Consider the following 21,446-nt stretch of genomic DNA (forward strand, 5'->3'; position numbering starts at 1 on the left):
GCTCCCATATATTTCCTCTCCTCCCTACCTTTCAGTTTCCCCTGTTATTGACACCTTGCAATGGTATGGTACATTTGTTACAATTGATGAATCAATATTGACACACTGTTACTCACTAAAGTCCACAGTTGACATTAGGCCTCACCCTTTGTATTGTGTAGTTCTATGGGTTGTGAGTTGTTTCATTCTTAGGTGACTTTTTTCCCTACACTTTTCACCTAAGGACTCTTGAAAATTTTCTTTCGTGTACTAAAGCAACCACATTTATAAACAATAGACCCCGGTTCTAATTACCTAAGGATGTATAATTGTAAATGAACACTTCTGATCAATCTGTTTACACACACATTCTGGAGCACTTACTTTATATAGGGTGTTGAGTTTATCATAGTGAAAAAGAAACAGTCCTTTTCCTCGTAAAACTTAAAGTTTAACAAAAAAGATGAATATTCAGCAAGTCACGACTCCGACAGGGCACACGAAGGGAGCAGGTGATACCACTGGCATCCCAGCCTGCGCTGCAGCAGAGAACCCGGAGTTCTGGTTCACTCTGGGGCCATCTCTCGAGTCAGCTCGTGATCTCCAGGCTTTGTCTAACCTGGAAGCTGGCTTAGGTCCCTGCTCCTGGTTTCCCGGAGTCCCCAGACCAGGAGGCCCCAGTCTGCCCTGCGGGGCTCAGGCCTGGGGCTCCCGGAGCCGGTCCCTGGCACCTCCCCTCTCTCTGCGGGAGGGAAGAATTAGCTGGCTCACTGCACTGACACCCTTTGTCTGCCAATGCTGAGCTGGCCAGTTTGTGCCCGGATTTATTTCAATCACGAATTTCCTGAGCTGCAAGGACTGGCTGAAGGGACGGGGACAGCCTGAGCCTGTTTGCCTGGTGCGCTGGTCCCCTAGGGCTGCTTTAACAAAGTACCAGAAACCACGTGGCTTAAAACAACTGAAATCTCTTCTCTCACAGTCTGGGGGCCAGAAGTCCAAAATCAAGGTACCAGGAAGGCCGTGCTCCCTCTGAGGGCATTAGAAAAACACTCCACTCCAGGTATCTCTCCCGGCTCCCGACAGTGGCTGGCAATCCTGCCAATCTCTGCTGTGCAACTGTGTCTCTGTGTCCAGATGTCTCTCTTCTTATAAGGCACTGGATGAGGGCCCACCCTACTCCCGCATGTCCACATTTTAACTTCATTACACCTGCAATGACCCTATTTCCAAATAAGGTCACACTCGCAGGGACTAGGGGTTAGGACTTGAACATATCTTTTGGAGGTGGACATAATTCACCCGCAACACCTTGAATTCCCAAGGTTGGTTCCCAACTGGTTTCCTCCAGCATGAAAGTAAGTGGAGGCAAAACTGAAGTCAGGAGAAGAAACAGACCTCATCTCCTGACCCTGTAAGCTGCCTTCGTGTGTCACCGATCAATGACGAGGACAAAGAGCTCAGGCAATGCCAAAGACCATCTTTGAAGAAGGAAAAAGCAGAAAGTGTGGCTATTCTGGGGAACTGAAAAGTCCAAGTGCTACAATTTCCCACAGTCCTGAAGAAGATCACGTTTTTATCCCAAGTGAGACCCAGATGTCAGAGGGGACCTCCTGCCCTCAGCAATTGGATTAAATATGACCCGTCATCTGTTAATTGCAAAATGTGTTTGCTAACCTGCACTGTTCTAGGCGCTGGAGATACGGCAGTGGGGGGAAAAGACAAATGCCTCCCCACAGCGCCCATGTTCTAGTGAAAGGAGGCCAGAAATCAATTGGCAAATGAGTGGAGGGTAGTAGGGTGAGCGGGAGGGAGTCAGCAGTGAAGGCAGTGAGGCTTCTCTTGGAAATGTGTCTTGCCCCGCATGGGCATGGCTGAGAGTGAACGTAGGAGCAGGCAAAGTGAGGGAACTTTCCCCAGCTTGTTGATTTTGTGTTTGTTGGGGGAGGGGGGCGGGGGTGGAGAATGACTTACACACAGCCAGCTGCAGAGAGAAATGATTGGTGAGAGGAGCTACAACGACAAGAGAGGGTGTTACGGATGGCTGAAGGCCCCGGGGCAGGGGGACCGTCTAGTGTTGAGGAAGGCAGGAGGTAGAGGATTCCAGAACAGGTGTGGAGGGAGGTGTGTCCCTGGGGAGGAACACATGCCTGCAAGCCCTCCCTGACCTTCCTCCTGGTCTCTACGTGGCAGGAGCAAGTGCTTCATCCTCCAACGGGGCACAGGGCAGGGTCTGGGGAGTCAGGAAGTCCTCCAGTTGTCATGAGATGGAGATGAAAATGGGACTTGGGGTGGGGGGAGAAGATAGAGGCAGGGCCGGGCAGCCAGGTGGATGTTAGACACCATGGCTTCCCAGGAGTTAATGAAACACAGAGCTCCTTACCACGCCCTGGTTTTCTTTCCGGAGTGCTGGGTTTCAAATCTTGGCTCCAACGCCTCTGAGCTCCAACACCCTGGGCATGTCCCCTAACCTCTCAAGGCTCCAGTGTCCTCACCTGTGTGTGACAACAGCTTTCCAACTTCCCTGGGTTGCTCTGAGAATGGAATGAATGATTCCAAGCAAAGTGCTTAGAACAGTGTCTGGCAGAGGGTGAGACTTACTAAACGTCCACTCTAACAAAGGGACTCATCCCCCCTGCTATGCAAGGTTGGGGTGCCGGGTACACACCAGGCACCATTCTAGCTGTTTATAAAATCGAGATACATATGACAGCCCTTGCCCTGGAAGAAACCACAGCCCACCAGAGACTCCTATGCAGATGCAGGGGCAGAATTTCTGGGAAAATCCTGAACAAAAGACTTGCTTCAGGAATGAAAGAAAAGCTCTCAGCTCTTATTTTCAGCTGGATTAGCTGGAACATGAGAAACCATTTCCAGGAAGCAAGAGGTGCCCGACCAGCTCCTGTCCTTGCCACATCCTGTCTCCCAGCCCGAACAGCCTGAGCTCTCTGCCGCCATGCTGTCTAATTCTGCATCACCGAATTAGGGGGCTGTCAGGGCCCACTGCGGCTGCCTCTGTCACTGTCCCTGCCCATCCTGGCATCCGCTGCAGGCTGCAGTCAAATGCTCGCCTTGACAGACGCTGGGATAACAAGCCAGCCGGACGCCCGGAGGATCCCCTCTCATGGCGTCCACTGCAAACAGCCTGCACACAAAGCTCCCACGAACACTGGTTTGTGCCAGCACTGGTGTGCAAGAGACACAGTGACAATATTGCTAACTCCACGTGGTCCTCTTAACTTTCCAGCTTTGGAGGATTCACTCCTAGACCCACTGTTCCCTAGACATGAACGTGTTTAGCACTGACTGCATTTCCCAGGGATCGCCCAATACGGGTGTGCATGGGACAATGAGTGTTTATCTAACGCTTCTACTCCCCAGAAAGTTCAGTAAGGACCACTGGATGCATCACACTTGGAACTACCCACCGGGGGACAGGCAGCTCAGGCCCTCGTAAGCTTTGTGAACTTGGGCTCTGATTTTGTTTGCTCACTGTAAGGTGGCGCTAACACTCTCACCTCTCCCAGCAAGGCTGAGAAGACACAATGAGAAAATGCTTCAGGAAGAGTCTGCTGAAAGCAATTCAGAAACTCTTATTAGGTGCTGGACAATGCTGGAAAAACAAAATGCAAATCAGAGGATCAGCCGCCTACATGCTTTCTAGACAAAACAGAAAATTAATGCACTTATTAATAAGAGCCTTGGAATTTGCAAATGGGAAGAATCTTCGAGATAATGCAGTCAAGAAACTGACTCCTAGAGGTTAGTGACAGGATCAAGGTCACACACCACAGGAGCATCCCAAGCAGGGTCTTGGGTCTCTAAGTCCCAGTCCTTTCCCCTTATGTGGCACAACCTTGTCCCCACTTATTCCTTGGAAGCCCTTACTGTAGCCACGTCTGTTGCAAAAACTCCAAGGTCCGTCAGTAGAAGCCACACATAAGAACTAGAAGTTGGTCCCTGTGCCACTGCTCTTATTTGGAGACCTGAGCTCTAGCCTGGGCTCTGTGATTCTGTTTCTCATTGACAAAATGCCCTGGGGGTGTACCCATTACCCACGCCACCCTTCACAAACATGTCCCGTGTGTCCAAGCGTTTTCTAACAGTGAGAGCCTTTGGTAGCAATTCCAAACACGATCTTGCTAAACTAGAGTTTCTCAAACTTGGAGCAACTGACATTCAGGACAGGTAATTTGTGGAGGCTTCCCGGTGCATTGTGGAACGCTTAGCAGCATCCCTGACCTCTGCCCATTGGATGCCTATAGCCCCCTTCCCTCCATTGTGATAATCAAAAGTGTCTCCAGGAATTGCCAAATGTCACCTGGGGGGCACTGCCCCTCCTGGTGAAGAACTGCATGAGATGGTTGATCAGAGCACAGGACAAACAGCTCTTCCCAGCAAGGTGACCTCCTCTTCCGCCCACTCTGCCCAGGCCCAGGGATGAGGTTCTGACCACAACTCTGTCTAGGTCCTCAGCCAGTTTATGGTCCTTAACCCTCACCACAGTTGCCCCCAAGCTGGCTTTACTGGCTTCAAACAAAAAATAAACAAGTCTGAATGATGCTCTAAAAAAGTGAGTGATTACTTGCTCTTCTCTGCGAAAACATCCTTCCAGCCTGCACTATACACAAGGCATTTCCTTTTTGTTTTCTTCTCAGTCACAAAAATAAGTTAATTGAAGTATAGAACATGTTCTGGTATCTTCTCTGCACAATTTTCACATCATTATTTCTATTTTTGAGCATGCTTTAAGAAAAAAGGGTTATTTAAAAAATGGAGATGTGGGGGATGGGAAAAGTACCCCCGATAATATAAAACAATTATTTATTAGAAATTTTACTATTATCATTATCATCATAATTTTTATTTTCTGGCGTAATCAAGAGAGTCAAAAGCACAAGAACTGACGGCATTTAGGGCAATTTGACCAGGATACGGACATCTTAGTATTTCATTTCTTGCCGTCAATCCAGTTGAAATTCCAAGATACCACTGAATGAAAGATTCTCAATTCGACACTGAAGAGCAAATCAAGATTTCCATTAAAAAAAAAAAGGAGAAAACAGCGTGTTCCTGGGCTTCTATTCATTTATGTACCTATAAGCTGCAGCTGCAACTTTGCATACAAGTGATTTCTTCTTACATAAATGGTTTTTTTGCCATTTTTAGTCACTGAAGCATTAAAAAAATAAAATAAAATAAAATGAAAGCAGTTGAAAGGGGCTGCTTTAAAAAAATAACCGTGTTGGTTTACTGAATGACTGGTGTTTGGTTTTTTGAAAAGTTGGTCATGCGTCCCATTCTCAATTCAATTTACATTTACCCCCATAGACCTCTGTGCTTTTAATTGCTGCTCTGATTTTTGCTGCAAAGATTTCTTTCTCTCAAAGATGTGCTGCTGCCAGAGATAAATGATATTCGGGGAATCTGAAAGTACTTTGAAGCATGGCATTAAGAAAGCTAAACGTGAAGACTGTGCATGTCGAAGGCAAAAGTGTCAGCAAGTAGCTTGCTCTAGGAGATCTGTCAGTCTACAGATGAGCCACATGTTAGAAAAACCTGGAAAAAAGCATTATCCTATGTCTCCCTCTCAAGCTAGACTCAGGACTCCGTATGGACTGTTCAGTTGCCTTAACAATGTCCACCAAAGAAATCTTTAGTGGAGGTATCCGTATTCTCCCCAAGCTAGACAGCATAATTTCTTCCTCACCCCACTTTGCTTTGCTCTCTCCTCTTTATGCAGAAGTGGAGAAGGTCATGACTCTATTTACTACCTTAAAAGGTCTTGGCTGAATAAGGAAGCTTAGGACATTTTAACTAATTTCCACAATCCAAGCTATACACCCGCATAAACTTTTGCCTTTCCCGGTTGGCCCAGGTATGCACATTAGTCATTGGCAAGAAGCGAGTTATCTACTGATGGGTAACAATCATCCCAAACTTAGTAGGTTAGAGGAATGTGCTCTATTCATTTTTTAGTTTCTGTGGGTTGGTGGTGGGTCTTGTGATCCGGGCCAGCTCCCCTGGGACGGATGACCTAAGGTGGCCTCATTCACATGTCTGCTGTTGACTTGATGTCCAACAGGTCAAAAGGATGGGCATGCGTTGGCCACATGTCGTCATCCGGCAGACCAGCCTGGGTTCACTCACGTGGTGGTGGCTGCAGGGTTCCAGAAAATGCCAAAAGAACAAGCCTCAATGCACGAGCATGTTCCATGCCCCTGCTTGCTTTTCCTTTGCTATCGTCCCACCGGCCACAGTGAGCCCCGAGGCCAGCCAGCTCAGAGTCAATACAGGAAGTCACCACCGAAGGCTGCACTAGACGGAGGAGAATAATTTGTGGCTATTTTTAATAATTTATCACATTTGCTCATTAAACAAATACGGTCGACCCTCATTATCCGCAGATTCCGTATTTGCAAATTTGCCTACTCACCAAATTTATCTGTAACCCCCAAATCCACACTCTCAGCACTTTGCTGTTCATTTGCAGACATGCACGGGACAGAGAACAACCTGAGGCACCTGCCAAGCACGGTCCCAGCTGCGACCCAACAAGGCAACACTCCGCATCCGTGTTTCAGCTCTCACCCTGCAAACACGTATCCTCCTTGCAGTCCCGTTAGTGCTGCAGTTTTCATAGTTTCAGGCTTTGGGTTGGTGATTTGGCTGTTTATAACAGCCCGCACGTGGTGTGCTAAAGTGCCGTCTGGTGTCACTGATGATGAGAAGGCTGAGATGTGTCTTACACAGAAAATGCGTAAGTTTTGTTCAGATGTGAGTTATGGCGCTATTTGCTGTGAGTTCAAGTTAATGAATCAACAATATTGATGAACTAAGGGGTCTTTAAATTCAAACACACATAAAACACAGTTACCTATTGGATAAGTTGATGACAATGTTGTGACCAGAGGTTCACAGGAACAAAATCCTCTACTTCCCCCAGGAGCAATGGTTCAAGGTTCACGGTGATACCGCAGAATAGACATAGCCGCCATGGATAATGAGCATCAGCTGTGTTTAATGAGCACCTGCTTTGTACCAAACACTGTGCCTAGAGCTGGGCATGTGGGGAGCTCCCTGCTCCCAAGGAGATCAAGTTCAGTGGGGGAGACATGCATTGCTTAATGCATCACTTACTGACGCTGATGAATGCACAGGTGCAGTTGAGTCAGGGAGGAAGCCCAGAGGACGGAGAGCATGGGCTGAGACCTGAAGGATGAAAAGGGACTGCAGCTTGAACCCCAGGGAAGAAACTCTGATGTGTAGATCTGAGCTCAGGGGTACACCGGGGAATGCTCTCAGGAACAACACCTGAGTGAGGGAAGCCGCAACAGGCAGAAAACAAACTGGCAACAAGGGGCTTAGCCGAGCCCATCGGGAGCTCAGAAGCTAAGAAAGCTTATCAGAAATGTCCCCAATCCAGGCAAGAGGCCTAGGACTCTGTACCCACACATCAACCAGTCTTAACCTCAGACAAGGCAGCTTTCTTCAGCTGAGGACAATCCAGGCAGAAAGATTCAGCTGTCGGCCAAGGACAAAAATCATGGCAGTTGAGGGAGTGGATGCTTTGGAAGGATGTGAGCAGTTCCCCCCACCCCAGCATCCCTAAAAGGAGTTAGAGCCAAAGGGCAAGGGGAGCTATGCCAAAGAGCAGGGGCAGGAGGTGCAAAGATCCTGTGGTTGGAGGGAGTGTGGAACATGTGAACACAGTAAAGGAGATCCACATAGGGCTGGGGTGTGGAGAACAAGTGCACATATGGAAAGCTGGAGAACAGGCCAAGGTGAGATGCCATGGGGCCTCATGGACCATGACAAGAGTTCCGGTCCTTATCCTAAGAGCAATGTGAAGCCACAGAGTTTTCTAAGCAAAGGAAGCAACCTGCTTCAGTGAAGAGAACTGAATTGAACAGAGTGGGGACAGGTGACACAGACCAGCTTATGTGTACTAATACACAGCAGCTGAGAAGGTGATCAGAAGTGGATGGAGTTGAGAAGCATTGGAGGGATGTCAACAGAACTTGAGCGACTCATAGGTGGGAATACAGGAGAAGAGACATCTTAGACACAGCTCAGTCCTGGGCTGAGACACAGACTTCCAAAAGTGAGCCAGGTTTGTGAGGAGGGAAGAGGAGGAAGATGATGATGGCAGAATGAGCCACATTGTGCACAAAACAGTCAAATGGAGATACGAGGTTATACTTGGATCCGTGTGTCCAGCACTCAGAGCTTTGGGCTGAAGACTTACATTTAGGAGTGGCGGCACAGAGCGGGTAATGGACATCTCCGGTGGGGATGAGATTGTCTGAGGAGCATAGAAGAAGAGAAGGGGGCCTAAGGCCAGGAGCTAGGATCATTGTGTGGCCAGGTGAGAGGAGACACAGGCACTAAAGGACCCTAAAGAGCAGCGAGACAATCAGAGGGAAACAAGGAGAGGAATTCACAGGCCCCAGAGGAAGACGTGGTTTCAAGAAGAGAGTGGTCCAAGACCAAGGGCTTCTGAGGAAGTCTGCAGGATGAACACTGAACGCTTTCCACTGGATTTTTTTTTTTTCTGTACCAAATTTTTGTAGGCTTTATTTTTTTTTTTTTATTTCAGCATATTACGGGGGTAACAAATGTTTAGGGTACATATATTCCCTTTGCTCCGCCTGAGTCAGAGCTTCAAGTTTGTCCACCCCTAGACAGTGTGCACCATACCCATTAGGTGTGAATACACCCATCCCCTCCCTCCTCCCACCTGCCCGACACCTGATGAATGTTATTCCTATATGTGCACATAAGTGTTGATCAGTTAATACGAATTTGATGGTGAGTACATGTGGTGCTTGTTTTATCATTCTTGGGATACTTAGTAGAATGGGCTCCAGCTCTACCCAGGATAATACAAGAGGTGCTAGGTCACCATCGTTTTTTGTGGCTCAGTAGAGCTCCACAGTATACATACACCATATTTTATTAATCCACTCATATATTAACAGATACAGAGCTGGGATCTCAAATGTGAGAAATAATTAAGCAGACTTGTTTCCATTTGATTAAAGATAATTCTGGGTTTTGTAGAGACTGACAACATATATGCTGGATAACTTGTTCCCTCTTTTTTTTGTGTCTGGCTCCTGTAGGAAAAGCCACAGGAATTTTTAGCACTTAGAGAAATGATTGTGTGTGCCTTAAAGCCAAGGAAACACTCTGCCTTTGATTAGTTTGGGAACAGCCAGGTCCCTTTTGCTAGAAAGAAGATCAAAAGCTTGGAGAGGAACCAAATATATGAAAATTAAGCAAGAGTGAGTTACTCTCTGAAACCTAAATTTTTACAAATTGTAACACCAAATCGTGGTGAGTTTTCAGTGGGGCCTATATTCATTCATTCATTAATTCCTTGTAAATTGACATAACCACATTGGAAATTATTATAACAAGATTCATGAAAACAGTCCTATTCTTTAATGTAATGATTATGCTTCTATGAATTTTATCCAAGGATATAATTCAACACAAATAAAATAAAATAAATAAAATAATACGCATGTATTTATTCAATGCAGATGTTCCCTAAAAGCTAATCTTTAGAAACAAACATAAATATTCAATATTTGGGAACAATTTTACTAAATATCTGTAAAACAACAGATGTAATACTGAGGAGTTATTACAATGCCTTTATAGTACCACAGGGGAAAATGTTGAAGTGCAAATGTACGAAAGAGTGGGTTTAGTATTGTTTTATCTGTGTAAATTATATATGAATATGGAGATAAGAATGAAATCATTAAGTTGCATAGTAGGTTCATCGATTTTCAATTTTTTAAAGTCATTAATATTTTTGTTTTGCCTATTCATTTGAAATATGCAGAAGTAATATCTGGGAGAGTAGCCCCACACAAGGAAAAATGCCTTCTAAGAAAGGCTTTGACGTAAAACTGAACAGAAACACATGACAGTGCTCAGAACGAGATTACGTCTCAAATCCACGTTGAGGTATTCAAGATGAATTAAACGGAAATGTCTTACTCCACTGTTAACTTCAGCACTCACTGATAGAAGGCAAAATGAAGTCTCCAATTTCCCTAAGTGTTTGGTGTCTTTGGAACTCTGTTCCATCCTTCGCATGACCTCTACAAAAGGAATCATTTCGTGTTAGCAGAGAATTCTACCTAATTAAGCAGACAGAGCTTACTTCTCAGGTAATTATACCTGGAGGGATTTGGAAGTCCAGCTCAAGAGACCAATAAAGAAGGTGACAACCTGTGTGTTGGCTGGTGGCCCCTGTCCCCCAGCTGAGACCAAGTACTAGATCAGGAAGATTTAACAGCTCCCTGAGCCCTTTGCCAAACCACCCTGTGGCTGAGACATACATGGGGCCAGACCAGTACCTAAGGGGGGCTTCTTTCCCCTCTCCACTCCCTGGTCCCCTTTAAGAAGAAGGAGCTGGTTCACAGATGCCTTCCTGGCACGTGGTCTGGCTCTCATAGTGGTCAGAACTGGGGACAAGAGCTGGCATTTTCTGGAGTGGTGATCAAGTGCTTGGATTCCCAGCAGACACACACTCATCCACTAAAATTAAAATGTCTCCTCTCGTTCCTGCCTCACTGAATCACGGGGCTCATTCTAGCTGCTGTAGCTGTCTTCTTGAGAAACAGGTGATCATTAATGCCTGGCAGGGGCACTCCATCTTAGCCCTGGGTGTCTGGGAAAGAAAGGAGCCTTTTCTGTTCAGGGAAGGACATGTTTTGCTGTTGGTTGTGAAATAGGAGGAAGAAAGGTGATGCACCATGAAGTGGTGACCAAAAACCAGCTTCTTCTAATTGCTAATTGTGGGTCCCAGGCGCCTGCCTTATTGCAGCAAAAATACATTAGATTGCAGACAATGCTTTCAACTGACAACATCCACGGGGGAGCAAAGAAAGAAAACTTTCACCAGACACTGCACTGATCCCGTGAAGATTCCCTGTCTCTTACAGAGCGATGATCTAGAGTTGATTGTGCTGATACAAAAGTCATTGTATTTGCAACAAAAATGACTAACTTCCCTCAGAGACTTTGAGGAACAAGTCTATACTTCAAAGATCTGGAGGCATTTGGGGAGACCAGAGTATAAACCAAACATTACTTTTAGAGCTTCCTTAAATTATCAGCTTCCCAACCCTTTAAGCCACACCCCACCCCCAACCAAGAAGAACCTATTTCCCAACACTGGGGCAGCAAATATCAGCATCTTAAATCATGGCCACAGACCAGCCAAGAGAAGTATAATCATGTTTGCCAAAGTCTAGGTCTTATTAAATAAATTCTTCCTTGACAGCAAAGAAAGACCTGGCTAAGGAAATGCCTCCTTAAACATTTTAATTTAATTCAACAAAGATTTATTTTGTGCACCTGCTATCAGGGGCCAAACTCTAGGAGCTGAAACTTTTTTAGGGAGGTGTATTCATATGCATTTGGCCAGAGAAGGGGCAGCCGATTCTGGACCCTCAAAAAGCACATTAGCATCATCCAGGCTTTTTTTTTTTTTTTTTTTTTGATTGCCTGTATCTTCATCCTGCTCCCAAAACTTGTTCCTTTTATTCTTTTGCACACAGATTTCCGTCCCCCATCAGTTCTGCCTGCTACGGATGACTTTGTCCTTTCTCATTTATGTCTCCTGCATCTTGCCCAGCCCACTCCTTCCTGGTCCCCTGTCTTAGCCTAAAATTTGACACTTACCTCCCCACAGTCATGTAATCCTCTAATCCTGTGCTCGTGTTCCACATTGAGTATCTGCTGTATTCCAGAGAGTTCCCAACACAGATACATGCCATGGGCAGTACGGGGCTCTGAGCCGTCAGACGTTGCTTCAGACAGGAAAGTTCTGATTTGTATTCTGGGAGCCTGTGGTCTATCCAGGCAGAAACACACCACAAATGATGCTATAAGGCAGAAAGAGTCCAGGGAAGGCGCAAGAATAGTGTTGGTTTAGGGCATAACTTCCACCATCAGACTGCTTGGGTTGATGCTGGTTCTATCACGGGGTGTGTGACCTCGAGCACCTGACTCAGCCCTCGGACCTTCACGTGACTCATCTGTGAAATGGGACATCGTATCCATGTCGGAAGATGTTCATAAAGACACAATGAGATAACCCACCTAAAGGGTTTGGTCCATATGCCTGGCACAGAGTCATCCCACAGAAACAGTGTTAGCTATTATGAGTTGTGACACTCATAATGACAACCGGACTCCCCTGCCAAAGCCACCTTCAAATTTTCATACAACCCCAGAAAACCCATAGTATTTAGGGCAGCTCCCTCCTTTGCAATCTGATATACAGAATCCCTTTGGATCACTCCTTCCTACAGCTCTTCTAGCCCCTGATTGAAGATGTCTCGTAACAGAACTCACTACACCCGAGTCTTTTGCAGTTACACATCCAGTCCTGGCTGAGCAACCCCAATCAAAGAGATTCTTCCCCCAGATAACAACGGAAAACTCCGGACAAAATATAAAAACAACCACCTGCAGGCGTTGGAGAGTGACTCATGGCAGACAGATTCTGCAGGGGCAGGGACACTTGGAAGAAGGGACTGCACAGGGTCCACTCTTCAAGACACGCTAAAGGAAATTCTTCAGGATGACGGGAAATGATACCACGTGGAAGTCTGGATCTTCACAAAGAAATGAAGAAATGTTTACCATACGTGGTAAATATCTGGGCATCTACAAAAGGCTTGTTCCAAAATATATATGATTAGTTAAAGCAGAGATCAGCAAACTTTGTCTGTAAAAGGCCAGATAGTAAATACTTCAGACTTTACAAGTCATACAGTCTCTGCGGCAAGCACAGTGGTCCTCCCTCACTCACCAGGGGTACATTCCAAGACCCCCAGTGGATGCCTGAAAGACAGCACTGAACTCCATGTATACTGCTTTTTTGCTATATATACATACCTATGATAAAGTTTAATTTATAAATTAGGCACAGCAAGAGATTAACAACAATAACTAATAATAAAATAGAAAAATTTTAACAATATGCCAACATCACTGCTCTTAAGCTTTGGGGCCATTATTAAGTAAAATAAGTGTTACTTGAACACAAGCACTGTGACACCATGACACCTATCTGATAACCAAGATAGCTACTAAGTGACTCAGGGGCAGGTGGCACAGACAGCATGGATACATGGGACAAAGCGATAATTCACATTCTAGGCAAGACAGAGTGGGACGTTGCAAGATTTCATCATGATACTCTGTATAGCATGCAATTTAAAACTTAAAAATTATTTGTATATGGAATTTTCCGTCTACTATTTTTAAACCACAGTTTACCACTAAAACCAGAACTGCAGAAAGTAAAACCATGGATCAGGGAGCATCCATATTTACAAAAATAGGTAATGGGTGAGATTTGGTCTGTAGGCCATAGTTTGTCCACCCCTGGTTTAAAGCCAATAAAGTCATATTTTGACTTTTATAATGTAGGTAGATACAATACATATGGCAACTGTAACAAAGGATAAAGTGGGAGTCAATGGGCCCGTACAGTTGGAAGTTTTCCACATTACACTGAAAGTGGTGCAATATTAACTATGTAGACTGCATAGTTAGGGATATATATTAAAATTCCTAGAGAAACCACTAAAAGTGTGTATAGTTAAAAGGCCAACAGAAAAATTAATATGGAATTCAAATATATATTCTAATTTAGCATGTATTTAAATACCCTAAAGAAGGTAGAAAAGGGAGGGAAAAGAGGAGCAAAAATAAAAGAAGGAACAAGACGATTTAACTCCAATCATATCAATAATTACATTAAATATTAATGGAACAAACACTGCAACTCAAAAGGCAGAGATAGTCAGAATGGATCAAAAAAAAAAAAAAAAAGGAAAAGAAAAGAAAAATCAAGACCCAGACATGTGCTGTCTATAAGAGATGACTCTTAAATACAAAGATATAGATAGGTTGAAACTAAGTAAGTGCAAAAAGGTACATGAGGCAATCAGTAAGTGTAAGAAAGCTGTTGCAACTATAGTGATGTCAAAGAATATTCTCAGAGTTAGAGAGAGGTATTTCTTGATAAAATAGGATCAATTTATCAAGGAGACGTATCAATAAAATACATATGTGCTTAATAACAGCCTCGAAGAACATGGAGTAAAAAGTTATCAGAAAGTCCTTGCTTCAAAAAAAAAAAAAAAAAAAATCACGCTGTTGGTCACTATCATCCATGTGGCCTAACTATACCCTTCATCCATGTCATTTTGTCCAGCGCTGACTTCACATGTGGCTCCCAGGTAGACCTGTGACCCAGACCTGGCCAAGCAGCATGTGTCCCATGCAGACTTAATGAGATTCAATCTGGGGCTTTAAAATTTTTTTATGAAACATAGAGAAACACAATGTAGTATTCTTCTGGGGTAGCTGGGAACTAGAAATGACACCACTTGCCTTTGTGAAAGAGGCACCAAGATAAAGGAAAACAGAGCAGAGAGAAGGGCTTGACACCATTGTTTGAGTCTCTGGATCCAGCCATGTCTGAAGTCATAACTCCTGGACTTTTCTGTCCCACTAGCTCATAAACTCCCGTTTTGGTTTAAGCCATTTTAAGTTGAGAGCATTTGTCTTCTTCAAACCAGACAGTCTTGATTGGTATGTTACACTAACCCTCCTATAGACACACAGATACCAATATTCCACACACCTTGTCCCCAGCATTACTCAATTAAAAATTTGCTTTGATAGCAAATCTATTTAATGGATGAGAAGACAGCCAATCCCTCTGGGTGGGGTGAGGAATGGTGCATATGAAATGTCTGGATTGTACCTGTCATAAGAAGCCATCCTTCGCTTCCTAGTCCCATCTTCTTTAGGTGAGAAAAGGGTGAAACAAATAAGGATGAGCTGAGAGTTGTGGGGATATAAAGGCCCCTGCATTCCTGCTCTAGAAACCCCGAGGAACGGTCAGGAAGACGCGGACCTGAGGTGTGGGGAAAGGATGCTAAGGGTGAATGCGTTTGGACAAAACTCCATGTTATAAGATGCGGTTGAGACAGATGGAGGAGACACCCCAAGCAGAATCTGCGTCTACAGGTGGCAGAAAAGTGGTCAGGACAGCATTTTCAGAAATGCAATTATGCGTTTCACCTCCTCAGGACAGTGTAACAGCTTCAAAGCTTAAAGAAGCTGCAGGATGGTAGAGTTGCCAGGGAAAAACAAGGAAGCAAATTAACACAAGTTGTTGCTGCTTCTTTTGGGGATTTGTCTGTTTCCTAAAATGTGGCAGTGTCAAGTAGAAAATCTCCCTGGTCTGGATGGAGTGGATTGGGGCTGGTGGAGGTGGTGGAAATAAGGGAATAGTTAAGGATACAGGAGAGAAAAGAGGGTCACACGCATGGAACAGGTGATCGAATCTTCCCTGTGTTTGTACAGGCAAAGAAGCACCTGGCATCTGATGGAGAGAATGAAATGGAAGGAGAGAAGTTGGAAACTACTGGCAAACATCCTTGAGCACACACTCGAGTATGTCCTGAACTTTGAGTCTACCATCTCACACAGCTCATCTCAGGAAGCTTTCCCAGGGAGACAATGCCATACAGGTACGAACACCTGGTCTCCCAGACTCCTGTGGGAGAGGCACACAGAAGAGAGGGGAGGGGAGGGCAGAGGAGAAGAGTGCAGAGTGAAACACAGTGAAATGCTTGGGAGCAATAAAGTTCCAGGGCCACGAATGTATTATCTCATTTAGTCACGTCATAAACACATACTCATTGAGCATTTCTCTGCACCAGGCAGTGGGTGAGAAACATAAGCTACTGCATACCGTTTTCTTTGCAATCTTTCAAAATGGAACCATTGCCTTACGGGAGGTGAAGCAACTATTAACTACAATGCTGGGTTATCAGGATGCACCTCCCCCATCCTTGTTAGACCAGAGTAGACACCATCATGGAGCAACAGATGTGCAGTTCCCAAAGGAAAGAGAGTGGGGTCTCCGCAGCCACCCTGCTCAGTCCCCTTCCAGACACTTGGTGCTGAGCCTTTTCTCCTGTCCCAGTCACCCAGCCTCCCCAAGGACCTCTCCTTTCTGCTCCCCCCAAAAAAGTAACAACAATGATGACAGAAAATAATACCATTCTCCATCATGCCACCACACTGCATCAATCCTACGTGCTAAATCCTGTGAATTCGATTCTCACTGCATCCTCAAGAGATAGGAACCATGTGACCACCTTTAAGATGAAGTGACCAAGGCCCACAGAGGGTAAACAGCTGGATAAGTGGGGAGCCGGGGCATGAATCAGCCCCTGGTGCAGAGGCAGGTGCTCATTCTCCACTCTGCAGTGACAAAACCAATTGACTGGGAGTGTCCATTGCTTGGAGTAGGTTCCAGAAGGGTTTGCACACATACCTACCTTATCACCAAGATTATTATTTTAAAAGACACAAGAGCCTTCGGTGGAGCTTTGATGGGGAAATTCTAAGCCTATGTGAGTAGGTTGTAGGATATTTTAAGAAAAGGGACTCCCCAGTGTACCAGGAAATACAAAATTTTGCTTTATAAATACAAATTACACGTTGGTTCTCTGCACTTCACTCGTTCATTTGTGAAATGGGTATGATAAAAATGTCCACCTCTGGGTTGATAAAGAAATCGATGTAGTTGATAAGGGATGACCCAGTAAAGGTCTACACTTTGCATAGGACACCCTCGGCATTTTTGTTCCTTGAGAGCCACGCCAGCAGGGTCGAGAGGACGCGCTCCCCACATAAAGATTATTCACTGCATAGCATTTGTCATAACATAAACAATAACCTAGTGTTCCCGATGGCCCGCCTACCGTGGAGAGAATGTCCCTGTGCCTGGCTTCCTTCTGTTCTGAGGTTTTAGCTGGAGGTGATTAAACGGCAGCATGATCAGCCCCGTTGAAGGGAGGGTCCCAGCCAAAGGGATCACTAGCCATCCTCCTCCAGGAAAAGTGGGCGATCAGCAAAGAGATCAGGGAAACAAGCGCTCCGTGTAGCTTGGCCAGCCCTTTTCCGCACTGGGTACCTCCGTTGATGGCCAAGGTTGATGGGGTGATATGGGAAAAGGTGGTCCCCTTGGAGACACTTCTAACACTGCCTGAAGGGCCGTCAGAGCACCCAAAGTTCTAGATGGTCATCACCATCACCACATACCGTAGCATGTTCACAGCGCTCGGGTGCTGTGCTAAATGCTTTACTTGTCTGCCCCATTTATGCCTCACTTCAACTTAACGAGGTCCAAACTACCAGTGGGGAAACTGAGTCAGCGGCAGCTTAGATGTTCTGTCCAAGGTCAGACTTAGAAGAGGCAGAGCCTGGACCACAACTACCTCTGTCTGGCCCCAGAATCCACGCTCCAAATACCACAATATCTTCTCTCTGGGTCTGGGCTTCACATGCTATGATGGCCTTTCTCAGCCTCGACAGCTCATCCTGCCATTTCTTGCCCTTCGTGGCTGGGGAGTGTCCATTTTCAGGAAGGCCAGAGAGAGACCCAGGGACCCTTGGAAAGAGCTGCCCCCTTACCTGACACCACCAATTTCCTTCTCCCCATCATGGTATTTGTAATGGGGTGTGTGTGAGAGAGATAGAGAGAGAGAGAGATTTCAGAATTTGAACAAAGGTAAATAAGAGAAAATTGGGATTGACAATAATACCCTTCAGAATTGGGTCACCTTAAGGTGGGAAGCAAACCAGCGACTCTGCAGAGACCTGTCGTCACCATTTGCAGCACAGTAACAGCCTGCAAGTCCCTCCAATCTGCTCCAATTTCTGTGTTTTTAAATAAACTCTCTAAGTCAGGCATTTTATGCCCTTTCTCCATCACATGCTGCACAGGTGTCTGACACCAAGGACTCCCGAGGTAGGAGGGGTTACTCTCCTGGTACCAGTCCCTGTTAGGACTGTTTGACTGAGTACTACATGCCCAGAGCAAAGGGCTTCATATGGGCTGCCTCATTTTTCCCCACTGCTATATAAGTGTTATTCCTCTCATTTTATAGATTAGGAAACTGTAGCTCAGAGAGGCTAATTAACTTGCCCCAACCCACACAGCTATTGAAGCAGCAAAGTTGGAATCCTTGCTTGGCCAGACTCAAAGCTCACATCCCTAACCCTTTGAAAACACAAGGCCTGAGGATGTGTGACTCTACCTTCTCATTTGGCAATTTCAAGTAGACCTCAAAGAACTCAACTTCACCCACCCCGGCTCAGCACAGGGACCCAACTAGTTAAATAACTCTGATTTTTCTCGGGAAAGAAATAATCCTCATACCAAGGCTCTTCAATTACTCTGTGCAATTAAGTCCTGAGTGCTTGTTTGAACAATTAACCAAAATAATTATAAATGTATCTCTGTTACTACCATTGCATATTAACAAAGGCTCAGGGCCAATTAATCATTACTCCATCAATATCTAATTTGCATAAACCTATTCTCTTTAAAGACTCCATGTGTGGGGTGACAGGGCTCCCTCATCGATTATGGAAATATCCCCATCAAACTGCCCTGAGGCCGTCAAAAGGAATAAAAGGGGTTGTCTGTCGTGGGCTGCCCAGCACCCCTGCCCAGCCCTCGCAGGGACAGGCAAGGATGCAGAACAAAGGGGAAGAGACAGGTCTAACGCGCAGCTCTGCATGGGGCGGGGGCACGGGGTGACACGGCTCAGGTTACAGGGGTGACGGGCAGAGAGGGGCATCTGGCCAGAGGTCAGGGAACACTAGCATGTGAGCCTCCTTTGGAGTCCTCCAAATTCATTCCTTCACTCACTCTATAGCTCCATCAGAAATCTCTGCTCTCCGGTGTGCAGTAGGTGCTGGAGATACACAGCGAATGAGGGGCTTCCAGGTACTCACCGAGTCAGGTGGACCATTAACTAGGTGTAATCAAGTGGGCTTTCCAGAAACAGATACTGAGAGGTTTGATAGGCAGGATGTTTATTAGGGTTCAGCTCCTCAAAAAGGAAGGGAAGGAGAAGCATTGGGCGGCGGGGAAGCCGGGCTGTGATGCAGGCTCCAACACGCACCTGTTGTGGCTCTCTCGGACAGGCACCGCCTGTCAGAATCATCCTGGACCAGGTAGAAATGGCAGTTTTTACATCCTGCCTTGCTCAGTCACCGGAAGTGGGCTGCCCCAGCCAACATGGCTCTCTGCAGCTGAGGGAGACCCACGAGGAGCCCCCCACATGGTGCCTACACTGCCTGCAGTCAGGCATCTGGTCCTTCTTAAAGGGGGGTTTGGGCAGTCCATCTCCACATCCACCACACTGGAAAACCGCTGCAGAGGATGAAGACCCTCCGAGCAAGGGGAAGGATGTTGCTTTCGTAACACACACAGGGGAGGGCTTTGATACTGTCCTTTCTTAGAGGAAGTTGCATGGAAGCTGAGAGATGAAGAATTAGCAAACTTCATCAGGCTAAGAGGATACAGAAAGAACGTTCCAGGCAGAAGGAAATGCCAAAGCTTAGGGGTCCAAAGTATTGTTAAGAAAAAGAAGAAACCGAGTTTGGGCTGCAGACGCAGATACAGATGATTGTTCGGTGTAGATTTAGCCCAGAAACTCCCTGCTTCTCCGAGATCAGGTTCCCATTAAATGGGTGCTTCCATTTCCCAGGAGGAAGACTAGGTGAGGTGTCATCACCATGGAGATGGGCCACGACAGTGTCATAAGTGACATATTCAGACACTTCTTTCCTGGACACGAGAGCAAGCCACGCTGCCTGGGTTGGTTTAGATCTAATTATAAGTAGGCAACATCGAAACATTTTGAAAAAGAAACCATTGTGATCTTGTTTACGATTTTTTCTTCAATTTGCTACACGTCAGTGGCCATGCCTTTAGAGATTGGAGGATCACAATTCATCCAGCAGTCGCTGAGCTCTCCTGGGTGCCACGTGCCCTGAGTGTTGCAGACATGGATGAGACAAAATCCTGATCTCAAAGAGTTTACAAGTCTTACTGCAGGGACAGAATATTACAGGGAAAAAAAAAAGTAAATGATTGACATTAAAAAATAATGATTTCTTAAAAAAAGAAAAACACTATGGCTAAAAAGAGGTGACCCATGCAGGAAAACCAGGTGACCGCAGAAAACTATACAATCCACTTTTTTCCCTCTTATGTGCTTGGCTAACCCTGTGCCTGCATTGTTGTGTGCGTGGCGGGAAGAGGAGGAGGAAGTCACCCTGATGTATCCAGGCAAGTGCTACGAGGTGGCCGCACGGGGACAGCAGTCTCCGTCCCTGGAAGGAGAGGTACTGCCATAGCAAAGGCCTCCTCTTAAACAGACTCGACACCTCAAACCCACGGATAAAAATAGAAGCTCCGTAAGGGTTTAGTGAAAATAAAATGAAAGGTGAAAGCCCCAGAGGCAACCCTGAATTTGCCGGAGAGGCAAAGTGAAGAGCCATCTGAAGGACCCCAAGGTCAAGGGCAGGAAGCATTATTGGAGGCGAGAGCTTAGGAAGGGGCCGCTTGACCTGGCCCCAGGGTGGACAGCAGGCAATGAGAACCAGGTGACAATAACAATTAGAACAAGGATCAGGCTTCACTCAGCGCTCTCAGATGCTGTGAGAAACCCTTGGTCTTGCAAAACCACCAAACTTGCCTGACTTAGGAAAGACAAAGGGAATGTTTTGCACAAAATGCTATTCCGGATCCCTCAGGAGATACCCTCGAATGATTCCTTACATGCAAGGCCCAGCAGCAGGCACAGAAAAGACAGTCTTCAAAAAGCCTGGCTCCAGCAAAGACTTCTGGATAAGCGCTTATGGCGGGCCTGCTGCACGCACGACATCTGCACCATTCAGCGCAGTCGTACCACTACTGGCCCAGGCACGTGGGCATAAGCTATGGCAGGAGCCCTAAGTCACCTAAACCAGTGATGCTCACAGGTTGTTCATGCGAAAAACAGTGGGGTGGGGGGATCAAGACCAGCCGCCCCCCGCCCCAGATCCCCAGACCCGTTGAATCTGAACCTCTGGGCGAGGAGCCTAAGAATCATTCGAAAGAGAAAGTTCTCCAGGTGATGCCATTGACTGTCTAGGAGAAGATGGAAGAACGTCTGCCCAGTTAACGTATCTCTAGCAGAACATCTTTGGTTTAAGACATAAACTGGATCAGACACAGATATTTCCCAATAGAATATTAGCATACCAATGTTTATAAAGGAAAATACATATTTACATCCCCAGTACTCAGTACAATAGAGTTCTTAAGACAATGTGCAACTAAAGATTTGAGCGACCTTTTAAATAAAATCAGTAGAATGTCAGAATGACAGGTAGATATTTGAAAGCTGTGGGTCAAAAAAAAAAAAAGAAAAAAAAAAACAGGACCTGAGCCTTAGATGTGGCCGGTGCTACGAAGCATATTGCAGCATCGCTGCAGAGAAGGCAGCTGATTGATAACATCCACGTTAATGGACGTTCCACACGCAGTTTTACATTTTACATTCTAATAT

This window comes from Eulemur rufifrons, chromosome 23 (genome assembly GCF_041146395.1).
Source record: "Eulemur rufifrons isolate Redbay chromosome 23, OSU_ERuf_1, whole genome shotgun sequence".
In the NCBI taxonomy this organism is placed as follows: domain Eukaryota; kingdom Metazoa; phylum Chordata; class Mammalia; order Primates; family Lemuridae; genus Eulemur; species Eulemur rufifrons.